Genomic DNA, 16,326 nt, shown 5'->3' with positions numbered 1-16,326 from the left:
ATTATTCCTTAGTGATTATAAGTTTCTATTATATATTTTTGGCAATTTTTTGAAAACGAGCCTTCACCGTCACAATAATTACCATATTTTGTTAGACCAAGTAGAAAAAGTCCTATAATATGTTCCACTACATACGGTATGATTAAGCGCTCGGTTGCGATTTCACTATTTTTCATTTGAAAGCCCTCTTAAATGAAACTAATAACTGAAGAATATCAAGATAACTGATGATTTTTTATAAAAAATAATTACCGCCTACATATGCAAATTTCTTAATCCCTTACTCATAAGTTCACAAGATAAATCTTGTAGGCAACAGAATTTCCTATTGTTTTCCTTCACATGGATTGCGAGTGGTGGAAAACTTGTGGGAATAAAAATGCGGCCATCGTCTAGAAATAATCCTATTTATAATATTAACACGGGGCCAAGTTTTTTCTAGGCACAAGAGGATTAAATAAAAAAATGGCTGTTATCGATATATCTGTTGTATGTGGGTAAATTTATGAGTTTTTTGAAGAAAATATTATTTACATACATACATACAATCACGTCTGTTTCCCAGAGGGGTAAGCAGAGATCACGGATGTCCATTTACTACGATCCTGCCAAACCACATTCGCTTCACACACTTTCATAACGTTTCTCATACACGCTCGTCTGTTTCGAGTACTTTTGAGCTGGCCTTTTTGCAATATTTCCCCGATTTGAACAAGAAAAGTTCGCCTAGGTCTTCCACATCCAACTGACCCTTCCAATATTATTTGCACTAAAAAAAGAGTAACCTGACAAATAAATAAGTTTAAAAACAGTTTACTGTCACCCGTTCCCAATAATGGCACATGTATGGAGTATTTTGACAAGTAAAATAAAAAATGTTGTAATATTATTTTTTGTTTGAGCTCTTTCAGAATATACCTACTTCAGGTAATGTGGATTTGTAATATATTCGATTTAAGACTGTAAACTCTCATGAAGTGCCTATTTCCCTGAGGTCTAGTTTTAGAACTTGGCGTCCGCTCTTCCGTGTGATCCGTGTCCACAGTTCACGGGGCTTGGCGAATTTCCTCACCCTATCGCGCGAGATGCGGCCAAACAGTTATAATTAAATTCACTTACTACTTACTGTATTTCCATTGTTAGAATTTCCTTCATTTGCAAATTAATAAGATTTAAAATACGAAAATCACTTTATACAATAAATTCTGATTTATTTATTCAAAAAGGGCTAGATCAATTAAAATAATATCTTTTTCACGAACAAAATTGAGATGCATCTAAAACTACTCGGAATAACATTACATTTATAACGTTTACTTGATGAGACAACATAAGAAAAATAATATGAAAAAGTTTTGAGTAAAGTGTTCTTAACAAAATAATTTACTTTCCTTTCCTATCCTCCTCAGTCCTCGTGTACAGTCGAGTTCATAAATATGTGTACATTTCTTCACCTCGAACTCGACTGTTCAATTTTTCGTTCATATTCCAAAATTTATTTTGAACTCTTGATGAGTAACAAAACGTTCCAAATTCAAAACAAAACAAATGCTGCCAGGATTTAGGAGGCTAAGATATACCTAAATGTTGATTCGTACATTTTAAACGTTCGTTCGTACCGAAGATATACTAAAATTGAAGTCAGTAAAGGCAACCAAATACAAAATCGAGTACCTATCATGAATAAGCACTTGCCATAATAGATTCTTAAACTAAAACATTACCTCATTCAATTTCGCTAAAAGCTAACAAGATATTCATTGAATGGCGGGATTGCTACGAAGTTAGCTGGAACTGATAGTTAATTTAAACGACTTATTTTATTTTGTTCGATTCAGTGATTTATTATTTGTTGTTATTCCACTTCTTGTAAACAAGAAGTGGAATAATGGTGTTTAGGACTTTTAGGAGGTAATTTCATGAAGCCATTAAATAATTTGTACGAGATACTCACTGGTCAGGGGAATTATGGCCTTGTCATGGCATTTATGGGACACATAATAAAGTATTTAAAAATTATTTCGCTTATTAAAGAGCCACGAAATTAATCAAAATGCAAAAAAAATGATTGTATGATTTAGAAATCGTGTCCAACAATTTTCACGAGCTAGGTTTATGGCTATTTACTTTAAAATAGTTTAACTTCAAAGTTGTCAACCTTTATATCTAATTCACCATAATCCAAGTCAGCTCATTCTATCCCTTAGGAACGTTATTTTAGGAAAAACGTTCCCTTTGTCTTCATATGTATGTTGTTCACGCTCCTTTATTTTCTCTGTTATTTATCGTTTCCCTTTTACATATTAATTACTCACTTACACATATAACTCACCGCTTTTTGCCATTTAATATGCATATGACAATATACTAGTTATACAATACGCAGTAAACAAGTTGAACAACACGTATCGGCCACAACAATGGTAAACCAGTAACAGATGTACATCTTCATTATGCAACTAATTTGCATTTAGTTTACGTTATCTGCACTGGATCTAAGAAAAATCACACAGATACTGGCAATAGAGGCGGGGACTGTTGCAAAACTAGATTGCTTCTTAGTAAATGGGGCTAAAGGCTATTAATGTAGGTTTTAAACGTATTCCCAAAAGGGATAGGCAAAGAAATTGCTAATATTTCAGTGCCACTCATAAAACAAAGGGGTTAAAAGACTTGAAAGAAGACAAAGAAGAAGAATAAATAACGATTGTATGCTGACAGGGTGCTAGCCGATCGCCCACACCCCAGCACCCCACACCACAGACACCACAGTTGAACCTATATCCCACAGAATTCATACAGTAGGAAAAGGATTGGTGAAATTCTTAACCCGTCACAAAACCATATTTTTATTAATTTGCAATATTTGCAATATGTGTAAATATAAATAAGAGCTATGTAAGTTAACTCCCTAAGTTTGGCGCAAGTAATTTGCAAAGTTAACCCACTTTACTATGAAATCCAACTCGTTCTAATCTCACGTTAAATTATTGCACATATCGATATTGGCAGAAATTATGCTTTACATACACGAATGAATTCAATGCTAAAAGCATAATTTTGATTCACATACTCGCATGCCTTGCCTCTATAAAACTAATCAAGTTTAAAAAAATTGGCCAAGAGCGTGTCGGGCCACGCTCAGTGTAGGGTTCCGTAGTTTTTCGTATTTTTCTCAAAAACTACTGAACCTATCAAGTTCAAAACAATTTTCCTAGAAAGTCTTTACAAAGTTCTACTTTGGTGATTTTTTTCATATTTTTTAAACATATGGTTCAAAAGTTAGAGGGGGGGGACGCACTTTTTTTTTCTTTAAGAGCGATTATTTCCGAAACTATTAATATTATCAAAAAATGATTTTAGTAAACCCTTATTCATTTTTAAATACCTATCCAACAATATATCACACGTTGGGGTTGGAATGAAAAACAATATCAGCCCCCACTTTGCATGTAGGGGGGGTACCCTAATAAAACATTTTTTCCCATTTTTTATTTTTGCACTTTGTTGGCGTGATTGATATACATATTCGTACCAAATTTCAGCTTTCTAGTGCTTACGGTTACTGAGATTATCCGCGGACGGACGGACGGACGGACGGACGGACGGACGGACGGACGGACAGACAGACATGGCGAAACTATAAGGGTTCCTAGTTGACTACGGAACCCTAAAAACACTCGTTATTCGAAAATTTCGACATTTCGCGCGCTTTATTGTTTGAAATTCGAACATCGTGTTCCATTGGTCCTTGGGAGAGATGTTTTTATAGCACCTAAGAAGGTCTTAACTCTGAAATGGAGTATTCAAATGTGTACTTTAATGCTAGAGTTTGTAATTTGGAAACGGCGTGTATGTTGTTTGGAGTTATACCTTTTTGAGTTTATTGCTTGCGTGTTGGTAGTACAGTTGGTAGTAATCTAGTTGCTTTGTTCTCGTTCTCGATTACCGTGTATGGGGAATGCTAGTAGAATTACAGCGGAAATGGTTGCTTGGTAAAAGTAAGGCCGAGTTTGGTGAAAGTTTGTTATGTGATACTGATAAACTTATTGTTTATAGGTCTATCATCGACTACGGCAGTCACTAAAGTAAACAATACCTACTTTACAATATTATTTTATATTTAATTTTAAACCAATGTCTGTAAATACATGTAGCACACTTACATAATAATCTTTCGAAAAACGAATTAGACTTAAATAAATTATTTGTTATGCTCATTAGAATATTATTTAACAAGGAAATTTCACATCTAATTCTTATTTCATTAATTTTATCATGCAAATATATGTTATTTATTTGAATAAATGAAAATGGACTCAATATTAATAATTCGGTAATATATTAATAATTGACATCATATATTATTATTTAATTTAACTGTTTATTAATTAAATACTATTTTCTAGAACTTGGCTGACACTCTTCTCACCCGTGAAACGCATCTGTAACCATTTTAGGCAGACCCACGCTTTTAATGAACGCCCCATAATTTGCCAGTACTTTAAAGACCTTGATATGATGGATGGCTTAAGTGTTATAAAAACGTGCTAAAGCGTAACTTACCCAACATCGTATCTTTATCCACCGCTACAATTTAATGTGTATTTTATTAAACTAGTGTTTAAGTGTCAATTTGCTTGTGAAATATGTTCTTAAAAGAAGTTATGACAAGTGTCGTTTGAACATGTTTTCTATTGCATAATTTTGAGATATGAAAATTAATGAATTGTTAGTAATTTAGTTAATGCTTATTAGTAATTGGATCAATAGTTTATTGGTTTAAATTGGTAGTTGCTATTGTTGCTGAAGGCTTCGACGTTCTAAAGATAATGTGAAGATGTTTTCGCAAGGGATGATAATCGGTTAAGCGTGATCCGGATCATATAGTATATTATGGACTTACATACAATATGCAAGATACAATAAGAACTAGAAAACAATGGATAACAATATAACACTTTAAGTTCTCGCACTTTGTACACATATTTAAAGTCATCGCGTTCGACCTGTGTGTGACTTTAAATAATGGATAACAAGTTTAGAAAAAATACAGAGTGACTTGTTTAACGTTAATCGATATATTTTTTATTTGCTTGCATTATTTTATGTCACTGATATATATTTTTTACTTTAAACATAATTTAATCCCTAGTTTAATTATTACTATTTATTATCAATCAATTCAATCACGAACTCTAGCGAGCCGTGACGTGAAATTAAACCACCTAGAAACCTATTCATTTGATTTACTATTCCATAAAACTCTGTCAAATAGAAAACAAAGTTAATTTAAATTTAGAACATTAATTTCATAATTGGAACGGTTAACCACAATGTTTTATTTTCAAAAAGGATTTATATTTCATGCAATCATTTCAACGCAAAAACTACCAAATGAACTTTGTTATAAGGCTTATATTTCATACTTAAGAGAAGCATGGTGTATGTGTTTGGAAAACAGTGCAATATTTAACGTTTTTCCGCAATTCGTATCGTTTACGCATTCTTTTTTTTTATATTTATTGTAATTTAGTTACAACAGTTACCTCAAAACGGTTTAATTTGGTTTCATTATGTAATTGTTTGTCATGCAGTTAGGAATGATGTTATTTAGGTAATTAGTGTATTTGATGCATGTGGCATAACAATTAGTCAGTTGCTAGCTTGCTACGCTAGGTAATATTTCGGCCTACTAATTATTTCGAAAACGAGTGTTTTTTGTTAGGTAAAGTTAGGTAAAAGAGGAAATTAACGGAGCTGAACTGAATATTCGTGGCTCTGCAAGCTGTACAAAACACTTAGTTCTTTATAACATTATTATTATTACAGATAAGACTCGACTCTTAGGAGTCTTAAGTAGGTCTTTATAAGAAGACCAAAATTTCACGAGAACAGGTAAAGAAATTATACTTAAACTGTAGAGGAAAATATCCGGTTAATATACAAAAAGAAAACCATTAGACCTATGCTGAGGTAAAGAAAGACAGATTTTTTTCTCTTCTATCATACTATTTTTTTATAAGTACAGTGAATCAGATTTTTTTACTGAGAGGTCAATTGTCAAAAAGGAATAAGTATAAAACTTTAATTGCCCCTATAATGGCGTAAGCTAGTCTATGGGTATGCAAATTCTGTTTTTAAGAAAGCGTCAAGGTCGGTCCCACGAGCGGGTCCCATGGAACAATGTGCCCAAAAAATTATAGCTTCTTTATTGCTTAACGAACTATTTATCGCTTGTTAATTATGTAAAGGTAGGCTTGTTCAGTTTCAAATTGTAGGGTAATTGATGAGAGTGGGAAATGTGGTGTTTAATATTTACACAAATGTTTTTAGTACACCCTGTACTTGTAGATAACAGATAAAAACTCTGTAAACACTTGTTAAATATATTTTTCACCACACCAACTGGTAAAGGCTTTCTTTGCTATTCGAAAACAGATAGCAAAATTGCATTTTATCCACAAGGGGGCAAAGTAATTTCATAGAAATTTGAACTCGATATCTTAATCTGGCTGCTAGATTTTACCTATAAATGATGATTTTGAATCATAAATATTGAATAAATTGATGGATTTGATTTATTTAGCCGTTTTATAGTCAGTATTTTGTTCGTGTTGGTATGGTGAAAAATTTTGTGTTTCACTCGGTGGCAAAGTTTGTTTAACCTTCGTGCCTTGATACCCTGGCAACGCTCAAGATTCCACTTTTTGAACCACTCAATACGCTCGCGGTTCAATATTGGAATCTTTCGCTTGCTCGGTTATCAATATTGGCACGTGCGGTTAAACAACTACTTTGCCCCCTTGTAAAACAAATAACTATTAACGGTAACCTCTGTAAGCTGCAGGAAAGTCCTGTCCATCGGCATTTGTCACCAGCTTAGGTCAAAGGCAATCCATACTAATATTACAAATGGGAAAGTGTGTGTGTCTGTTTGTTTGTCCCTCTTTCACGGCAAAATCGAGCCACGAATCGACGTGATTTTTTAGGTGGAGATAGTTGAAGGGATGAAGAGTGACATAGGCTAATTTTTGTCTCTTTCTAACGCGATCGAAGCCGCGGGCAACCGGGCAGGACGAAATAAAAAAAGTTTACCCACCACTGCGTTTGATGCTCAAATAGTACATTACGATGTAAGTGCGTAAAAAAGGAAGTTCGAAACGAGAGGCGATGAACTAAAACACGTTGAAGGGAGTGTTTTAAATCGACACGAGTTACGAATTTCCTTTTCGCACGTGTATCGTACGACGTTTTTCAGTACAGATGGCCATCCGAAGTTACGATCTGACATAAGTATAATGAACCACTTCTCGCACTAGTGCGTAAAAACAACAACATCTGTACTGAAATAGTACATTACGATACAAGTGCGTAAAAAGGAAGTTCGAAACGAGTGGCGATAAATTAAAACACGACCGAAGGGAGTGTTTTAAATCGACACGAGTTACGAATTTCCTTTTCGCACGTGTATCGTACGACGTTTTTCAGTACAGATGAGCCTCCGAAGTTTCGTCCTGGCATTGAACCACTTCTCGCACTAGTGCGTAAAAAAAACACCATCTGTACTGAAAAAAATCTCTCTTTATTTACATAACTGAAAAATAGTTTTCATTTGTTTGCCTTTGCCTCCGATGTGGTAGGAGACGGTTACAAATTTTCAAATGTTATTTTAAAGCCTAATGGTTGTACCATTGTTAATGCAAGCCGGGTTAATGCCCATTGGGCAACTGTACTGTTCGTATTCGTATCGAACTTTGATTGATTATGGGAAGGCAGTGGTGTGCAACATTTTTGAACAACTAAAAAAAATCATTTGGCTAAAAAAGGCCAAGTGTAGTTCAGTTTTATAATTTATTTAACGTTGCGTGAGTAACTAAAACGTTTAAAATGAATAATTAAGCTTATAGAAATTTAACTAAACGGCTAAAGCATATACTTAGTTAGTTATTAGTATTTTACATTCATAACAATCATGCAGTATTTCTAATTTTCTACATAAAATTATGTAGTCATAAATAAGTAAATACGTAGTCAGAAAGAAAGAATCTTGAAATTTAAAATAAGTACATAATTAATTAATTATACATATGTATATCACCAACACCATACATCTCATTTCAGCTAAACTTAACCGATTTTAATACACCCTAATGCACTTCAATATCAATATGTAAAACTTATATCACTCAATCGCTTCACGCTACACGACCATCAAAAACAAAAGAGTGCACAAATTACCAAAAACAATTAAAGCTCTCAACAAAATCAAAGCAGCATCCGCTCTTGAACCAAATCTTATAAAATTAATAACTGACGAGCAAAGATTTCAAAGGCAAGGATAAGGCAATTCATATAATTTCGATACTATATTTTAAAATGCCCTGTCTAGAGTTCATTTTAAATCATAATACATTTGTATTATCACTTGTAATTTCGATAGAAAATTCTCGCTTGATGAGCCTCGGCCCTCGGTGGAACCTTACTTAGCTTGGCTAGAAAAGATTAGAAATGGAACTATTTTTTATTTTTTAACTATTTTTTTTATCATAGCAACACTTCCTGTTCTCATACAAAAGTGGCTGAATAGTTATCACATCCAAAACAGTTTACATAGACGGTGGCGCCCCTATCCTATCATTTTCTACTCTTTTTGTCAGGCTGTACAATACGATTGGCTCGCATTCGTGCACAATGACGCCACTATCTCCTATTTCTTGCGTTGTCCCGGCATTTGCCACGGCTCATGGGATGGGAGCCTGGGGTCCGCTTTCACAACTAATCCCAAGATTTGGCGTAGGCAGTAGTTTTACGAAACGAAACGAACCCGAAGGGTACTAGGCCTTATTGGAATTAGTCCGGTTTCCTCGATGTTTTCCTTCACCGAAAAGCGACTGGAAATATCAAATGACGTTTTGCACATATGTTCCGAAAAACTCATTGGTACGAGCCGGGGTTCGAACCCGCGACCTCCCGATCGAAAGTTGCACTCGCACGCTCTAGGCCACCAGCGCTTAATGACGCCACTATCTGGGACTATTTATTGCCCGTATGCGTATCCTTAGTAATATAATATATGTCAATGTTGTAGAACCAGCAAGGTTGGCTGCCTCTGCCTCTTATTGGTGCAAGGCCAATTGCTTAGTTTATGGTCCCATACTGTTATTATCGAATTAGTATTAGCGATTATAATCACGATTTTGATAATACTTGGGAATTGTTTGTACCTGATGGTGATGGAAATACATAGAAAGTGTTTATCAGAACTGAACTCACATAATGATAGCTAATTAACGTGTCTAATATTCAACTATTCAGTATTACCAGCTTTTTATTGTTTTTATTTTGTCCAAATTATTAAATTTATATTATATTCCCAAAGAAATATGTTAATTTTAGGACACCCTCTTAACCTGTATATGAATAAAAATAATGAATGTTAGTAATATAAAAACTATGTATAATATTACTTTAAATAATGTCATGTTATCATACAAAATTTTAAACTAACAATGGCAAAGCATATTCAATCAAATTGGATAAACGGAATTTTTTCGTAATTTTATTTTTTGTTCTTAGTTTTTAGTAGTACATAGTAGTAAAACACTTTATTGTATCAAAAAATAATACAACACACAAGAAAAAGAGCTTATCACTAGTACAAAGGCGAACTTATCCCTTTAAGGGATCTGTTCCAGTTAACCTTTGAGCATTTTTTTTTCGTTAGTTCCGAATTTACCTTTATCAAAACTGCCTTAGCATACAAAATTAGGTATAAGAACATTAACATCTTCGCGGTAAAGCTCATAAAAACAGTATAATAATTTAGCCAGTATTTTATGTTTTTATTTTATAATTTATGTTTTTTATGTCAACAAATATAATGTAATGTAACACTTTTTTGTAATGTTGAATAAACTTTACTATGTATATGTCTGTATCGGCATAAACCATTTTATATTATACGGAATGTTTGGTATTGATGATTTTTAGGGTTCCGTAATAGTCAACTAGGAACCCTTATAGTTTCGCCATGTCTGTCTGCCCGTCCGTCCGTCCGTCCGCGGATAATCTCAGTAACCGTTAGCACTAGAAAGCTGAAATTTGGTACCAATATGTATATGAATCACGCCGACAAAGTGCAAAAATAAAAAATGGAAAAAATGTTTTATTAGGGTACCCCCCCTACATGTAAAGTGGGGGCTGAATTTTTTTTTCATTCCAACCCTAACGTGTGATATATTGTTGGATAGGTATTTAAAAATGAATAAGGGTTTGCTAAGATCGTTTTTTGATAATTTTTATATTTTCGGAAATAATCGCTCCTAAAGGAAAAAAAAGTGCGTCCCCCCCCCTCTAACTTTTGAACCATATGTTTAAAAAATATGAAAAAATCACAAAAGTAGAACTTTATAAAGACTTTCTAGGAAAATTGTTTTGAACTTGATAGGTTCAGTAGTTTTTGAGAAAAATACGGAAAACTACGTGTTCCGTCGAGGAACAGAGATTTTTAGTTTTAATTTCTTTTCTTGATATAGTTAAATAGTTATTTCATTTTCATACATACAAGGCAACACAATTTTGAAAGAATACTTGTTTCCATGTATATGTAGCACAGTTTTTTGGAGCTGGCAATTACAGAAGTCCCAAAGCGACTTTCCGGTGCCCCACCACGCCACCTGGCGGATATATAAAAAAAACTCTCTCTTCGACCGTGCGAGCGCCATGATCTGCGCTCCCGTTATTACGAATTAAAAATAGTTATCGGTGCACCGGCGCGACACAAACGTGAAAATTGACATTTTAAGTGATATTCCGACCAGTGACCTAAGCTTCCGTTTATATGTGACAATCGTTTTAGTGTGAGGATTTTCCCAAAGTGTTTCCACGTGGCCCCACAAGCGCCTCTGGACAAATGTAAGTAGCCTCACCAATTAAACGCCGCTACATATAGTTTTTTGATCCGTTCGATCCGGATTTTTCTTTCTCACGTTGTGTTGCCCGTGTATTTTGCGGTATTACGTACCCATCATTCCAATTACATACGTTTGTAGTTCAATTTTTCATTGTAATTTCCGCCATCTTTGCTCACGGCAAAATGGTACCGAATCCTACAGACGGTGTCGAAACCGACACATCGTGTATGACACAAGATTTATTCGAGCGAGATCTAATTCTCGACGAATTAAAACGAACATTACAGTTCGCAGCAACGAATATAGAACAATTTCGTTCAAGAACTTCCGATTTAACAGCGCACCAGCGAAAGTTTACCAAAATTCAAACTAAGATCGAAAAGGCATTAATTAAGTCTAATAGCTTCAACAAAGAAGCCAACATTAAGATTCGAAATGATTTCAACGATTTATATTACGCGATAGTTACGCATTTAAATAACCTAAAGGAGGTAGATGTAGAAAAGCGGCGAGCGAGCCGCATTCCTGTGCCTAGCCAACACGACACGTTTATGAACGACCGTCGAAACTTGCCTAAATTGTCGCTTCCTGAATTTCACGGTGAACCTACGGGCTGGCCCGCCTTTTTCGACTTATTTCAATCGTTGGTCCACAACAACAATGCCTACACTGACGCGGAAAAGTTTAGGTATTTACTACTTTCGGTTAAAAACGAACCATTTAATTTAATTAAATCAATTCCCATAACGGAAAGTAATTATTCAATTGCGATCGATGTTCTAAAATCCCGTTATGACAACAAACGCATTATTGCGTCACAACATCTAGATAAATTATTCGATATCGATTCTTGTTCCGCGCGCTCATCAGTTGTTGCTATGCGAAATTTGCTTAATGTTTACCACGAAAATATTAAAGCACTTGAAGTTTTGGAGTTTCCGGTTAAAGAATGGGACTTCGTTCTGTTAAATTTATTATTACGTAAAATTCCCGTTAATACGCGAAAAGAATATGAACGTTCTTTAACCAACCCAAGTGAAATACCTAAAGTCCAAACCTTAATAACATTCTTAGAGCGCGAACTTACGGCGGAACAGATGATTACAGTTTCCCATATACAGTCCACAAAAAATAATTCCTTAAGTACAACAAATAAAAATAATTTAATTTCAAATCAAATTACACCTAAACGGGTTTTAATTACGAATACGTCAGACCAAACTCGACCGTATGTCGATACGAATAAGGTTCGATCTTGCGTGAAGTGCAAAGGCTTCCATTCACTTCACAAATGTTTAGAATTTTTAAATTTGTCTACTAAAGATAGATTCACATTTGTTCAAACAAATAACATTTGTTATAATTGTTTATGTTCCGGACATGACTTACGTAATTGTAAATCAAGTTTTAAGTGTCGTAAGTGCAATAAGAAGCACCACACCTTAATTCATTTAGATTCGGACCTTACGCGTACGCGACCCTTCCCGGCGAACAATGAAGCCGCGGAACTAGTTGCCGTCTCGCTCGCTCTAACGGAGCAGTCGCAGCCCGGCGCGGGCGCTGTCCCGAGCCCATCAGCTGTTCACGGCGTGAATCAAAATAATCTAGGTTTAGGTATTGAGCCTCATACGGTGTTACTGTCAACTGCGTTGGTTGACCTTTATTACGAAGGTAATAAAATTGCTACAATTCGTTGTATGTTAGACGGGGGCTCACAAGCAGCTCTTATTACTGAATCGTGTATGCAACGATTAAATTTACCGCGACGAAATGTCAGCGAGCCGTTGGTAGGTGTCGGTGATTTACTGCTCAACCCTAGGGGTACCTTCGTGTGCTCAATTTCGCCCAAGGGCAAACAAAGTCCAAGCATTCCTTTGGAGGCTACTATTTTGTCAAAATTAACCCGTCAAATGCCTAGTGTACCACTAGCACCGTACGGGGAATGGCCTCATTTGCAAGGGCTCGCTCTAGCCGACCCTGAATTTCATAAACCTCAGCCGGTTGACATGATACTTGGCGAGGACATTTTCATGGATGTCATTCGCGAGGGTATAGTCAGGGGTAAACCTGGCACACCCACAGCAATCAATAGTGTATTTGGTTATTTACTAGGGGTAAAGTCAACTTTACTTCTAATATTTCGACTCCACGCCATACTTGTTTTACGTCGTTCGACAACGACAATCTCGAGAAGTTTTGGGAGCTGGAGTCAGTTCCAGAGATGCGGAGTTACACTCCCGAAGAAAAGCTATGCGAATCCTTTTTCCAAAAGACGCATACGCGCGATGAGACAGGGCGATACATAGTTGCTCTGCCATTCAAGCCCGATGCACCGCCCCTCGGCGAGTCTCGGCAAATTGCTCTAGCACGTTTCCACAAACTGGAATACCGTCTAGAACGAAACCCCCAGCTGAAGGCGGAGTATCACGCGTGCCTCCAGGAGTATGTGGATCTTAACCACATGGAGCTCGCGGACGATAACCCCCCCGCTGGCGCGAGTTATTACATCCCGCACCACTCGGTGTCGGTAGGTACCGTTACTTTCGGTATCAGTAGTTCCCCTTATCTCGCCTTGCGCACAATTAAACAGCTCGCGCATGACGAAGCCGAGCGTTTCCCGCTCGCCTCGCCAGTCCTCCTAAATGACATGTTCGTCGACGATGTGGTGACCGGCGCAGATACCTTAGCCGAAGCCCTCAATCTGCAGCAGGAGCTGATAGGTATTTGTGCCACGGCCGGGTTCGAATTGCGAAAGTGGCAAAGTAACTCGCCAGCCATTCTCGCTGCCACGCGACCGACAGAGTTTCATGGTGAGCGGCGCGAAAATGTTCATTTTGCCGAAATGGAAAATGACAAAGGGGTCAAGGTCCTTGGACTTCAATGGAATCCAAGATCTGACGCATTTAGTTTCAAAGTTCAAAGTTCTTCGCAGGCCTGTACAAAGCGGGCGATTCTTTCCGAAATTGCAAAAATTTACGACCCCCTCGGGTTATTATCTCCGGTGACATTGTTTGCCAAACATTTAATTCAATTGCTATGGTTAGCCAAAATTTCGTGGGACTCAGAACCCCCTATCGATATTATTAACTCATGGACGAGTTTTATTAACGAGCTACCGCTCCTATCGCAAATTTCTTTTCCTCGTCATATTTTCAATACTGACGACTTCGATTCAATCGAAATTCACGGATTTGCCGACGCAAGCAAAATTGCATACGCAGCATGTGTTTATATACGTCTGACGGACAACACCGGGCGAGTTCAAACCTATTTAGTCATGGCTAAAAGTCGCGTTGCACCTCTTCGGGTATGCCTTACTATACCTAGAATGGAATTGATGGGTTGTGTAATCCTATCAAAATTAATTGAAAGAGTTATGCATCTTTACGGTGGTCACATTCACCCCGATCAAGTGTACGCATGGTCTGACAGTTCCGTCGTGCTCGCGTGGCTTCAGTCACCCCGCACGAATGGAAAACGTTTGTCTCGAACCGCACTAGTGAGATTTTGTCCCGTGTCCCGGCGCGCTGTTGGCGTCACGTCCCGTCAGCTGATAACAGCGCTGACCCGGCGTCTCGCGGTCTGCTCCCCGCCGCGCTCGTACAAAATGACTTGTGGTTCCATGGTCCTACATGGCTCCAACAAAGTCGCGACTCCTGGCCTATACCAAAACCGGTGGTAAACACGAACGAGGAAAAACGCAATACACATGACTCGGCAAGTCTGAGTTATGCATGTGTGTCCACATTGCCTCCTTCCCCGGACGACGACACTCTTATAACGCGATTTTCGTCGCTAGGTAAATTAGTTCGCGTCACGGCAGTCATATTCCGTTTCTACAATAAATGCAGGAAACATAAACAAACATTCCCAAAGTACGTCACCGTACCAGAGTACAATTTTGCATTAAATCGACTAATATTGATTACACAACAAAAAGTGTTCGAAGACGACATTAAGAGGATTTCGTCAAATAAACTTCCGTCAATTCGTTTGCGGCGTCTCACGCCCATTATAGATAGGGATGGTTTGTTACGCGTCGGCGGACGTATTCACAAATCACTTTTACCTTTTGAATCAAAACATCAATTGATTTTACCTAAAAGACATCCTCTTACAAATCTTATCATTGACGATGCGCATATAAAGGAACTACATGCCGGTTCGCAGTGCGTGCAAAACTCGCTCTTACAGCGATACTGGATTATCTCTGGTCGTGATATTGTTCGCCTCCGCGTACATCGTTGTATCAAATGCTTCCGCGCTCGACCGACTCGCTGCCAGCCGCGCATAGGAATGTTACCCTCGGTTCGGCTACGCCCCGCACGTGTGTTTAGTAAAACGTCTTGTGACTTTTGTGGGCCATTCTACGTACGCGCTAATAAGGTTCGTAATGCAAAAATAATAAAATGTTACGTTGCAGTTTTCGTATGTATGAGCGTTAAAGCTGTACATCTTGAGTTAGTTTCCGAACTTTCCACGGAAGGTTTTTTAGCTGCGTTGCGACGTTTCACGTCCCGTCGAGGATATTGTACGGATATATATACCGATTGCGGACGTAACTTTGTTGGTTGTAATAATTACCTTCAAGAGTTATATATTTTTTTACGTAATGATTCGGTCATGAGTGCCCTTAATCAACAAACTTTAAAACAAGGATTAACTTGGCATTTTCAACCACCTTATGCTAGTCATTTCGGTGGATTATTTGAAGCAGCTGTTAAGAGTTTCAAAACTCATTTACATCGCGTAATAGGTACACAAACGCAAACATATGATTGTATGCACACTTTGACGTGTCAAATCGAAGCTGTATTAAACAGTCGTCCGCTCTGCGTTCTAAGTTCGGACTCCGCGGATCCTTTACCTCTTACGCCGGCCCATTTCTTAATCGGTGAGCCCTTAACGGCCCTACCGGACGTTTCTCTGATAGACGAGAACCCTAATCGTCTTACACGTTGGCGCTGGATACAGCAAGCTGTCCAGCATTTCTGGCGTCGATGGAGTCGTGAATATCTCCATCAACTGCAACAAAGTACAAAGTGGCTGCAAGACCGCGGTCCCGCCGTTCGTGAAGGTACTGTTGTTGTGGTATGCGACGACCACCTGCCGCCGCTGCAGTGGAAACTCGCGCGCGTTCATGCTGTCCATCCGGGCAGCGATCAAGTTATTCGCGTCGTAACATTGAAAAGCGGGAACACGTTGTTCAAACGACCTGTTGTGAAGGTCTGTCCCTTACCTTTAGAATAAACTTATACAATCGTTACGACTCTTAATGTTAAGTTAAATATAAGTTTCATAAAATATTTTGGTATACTTTCGTATGGTTTCTTTTTTTATTTTCTTTTAAAAGTCACTCCGTGTCTTTTAAGGTGAGCGGCATGTTCCGTCGAGGAACAGAGATTTTTAG

The sequence above is a fragment of the Leguminivora glycinivorella genome, chromosome 20 (assembly GCF_023078275.1).
Source record: "Leguminivora glycinivorella isolate SPB_JAAS2020 chromosome 20, LegGlyc_1.1, whole genome shotgun sequence".
Lineage (NCBI taxonomy): Eukaryota > Metazoa > Arthropoda > Insecta > Lepidoptera > Tortricidae > Leguminivora > Leguminivora glycinivorella.
This window is presented reverse-complemented; position numbering follows the sequence as displayed.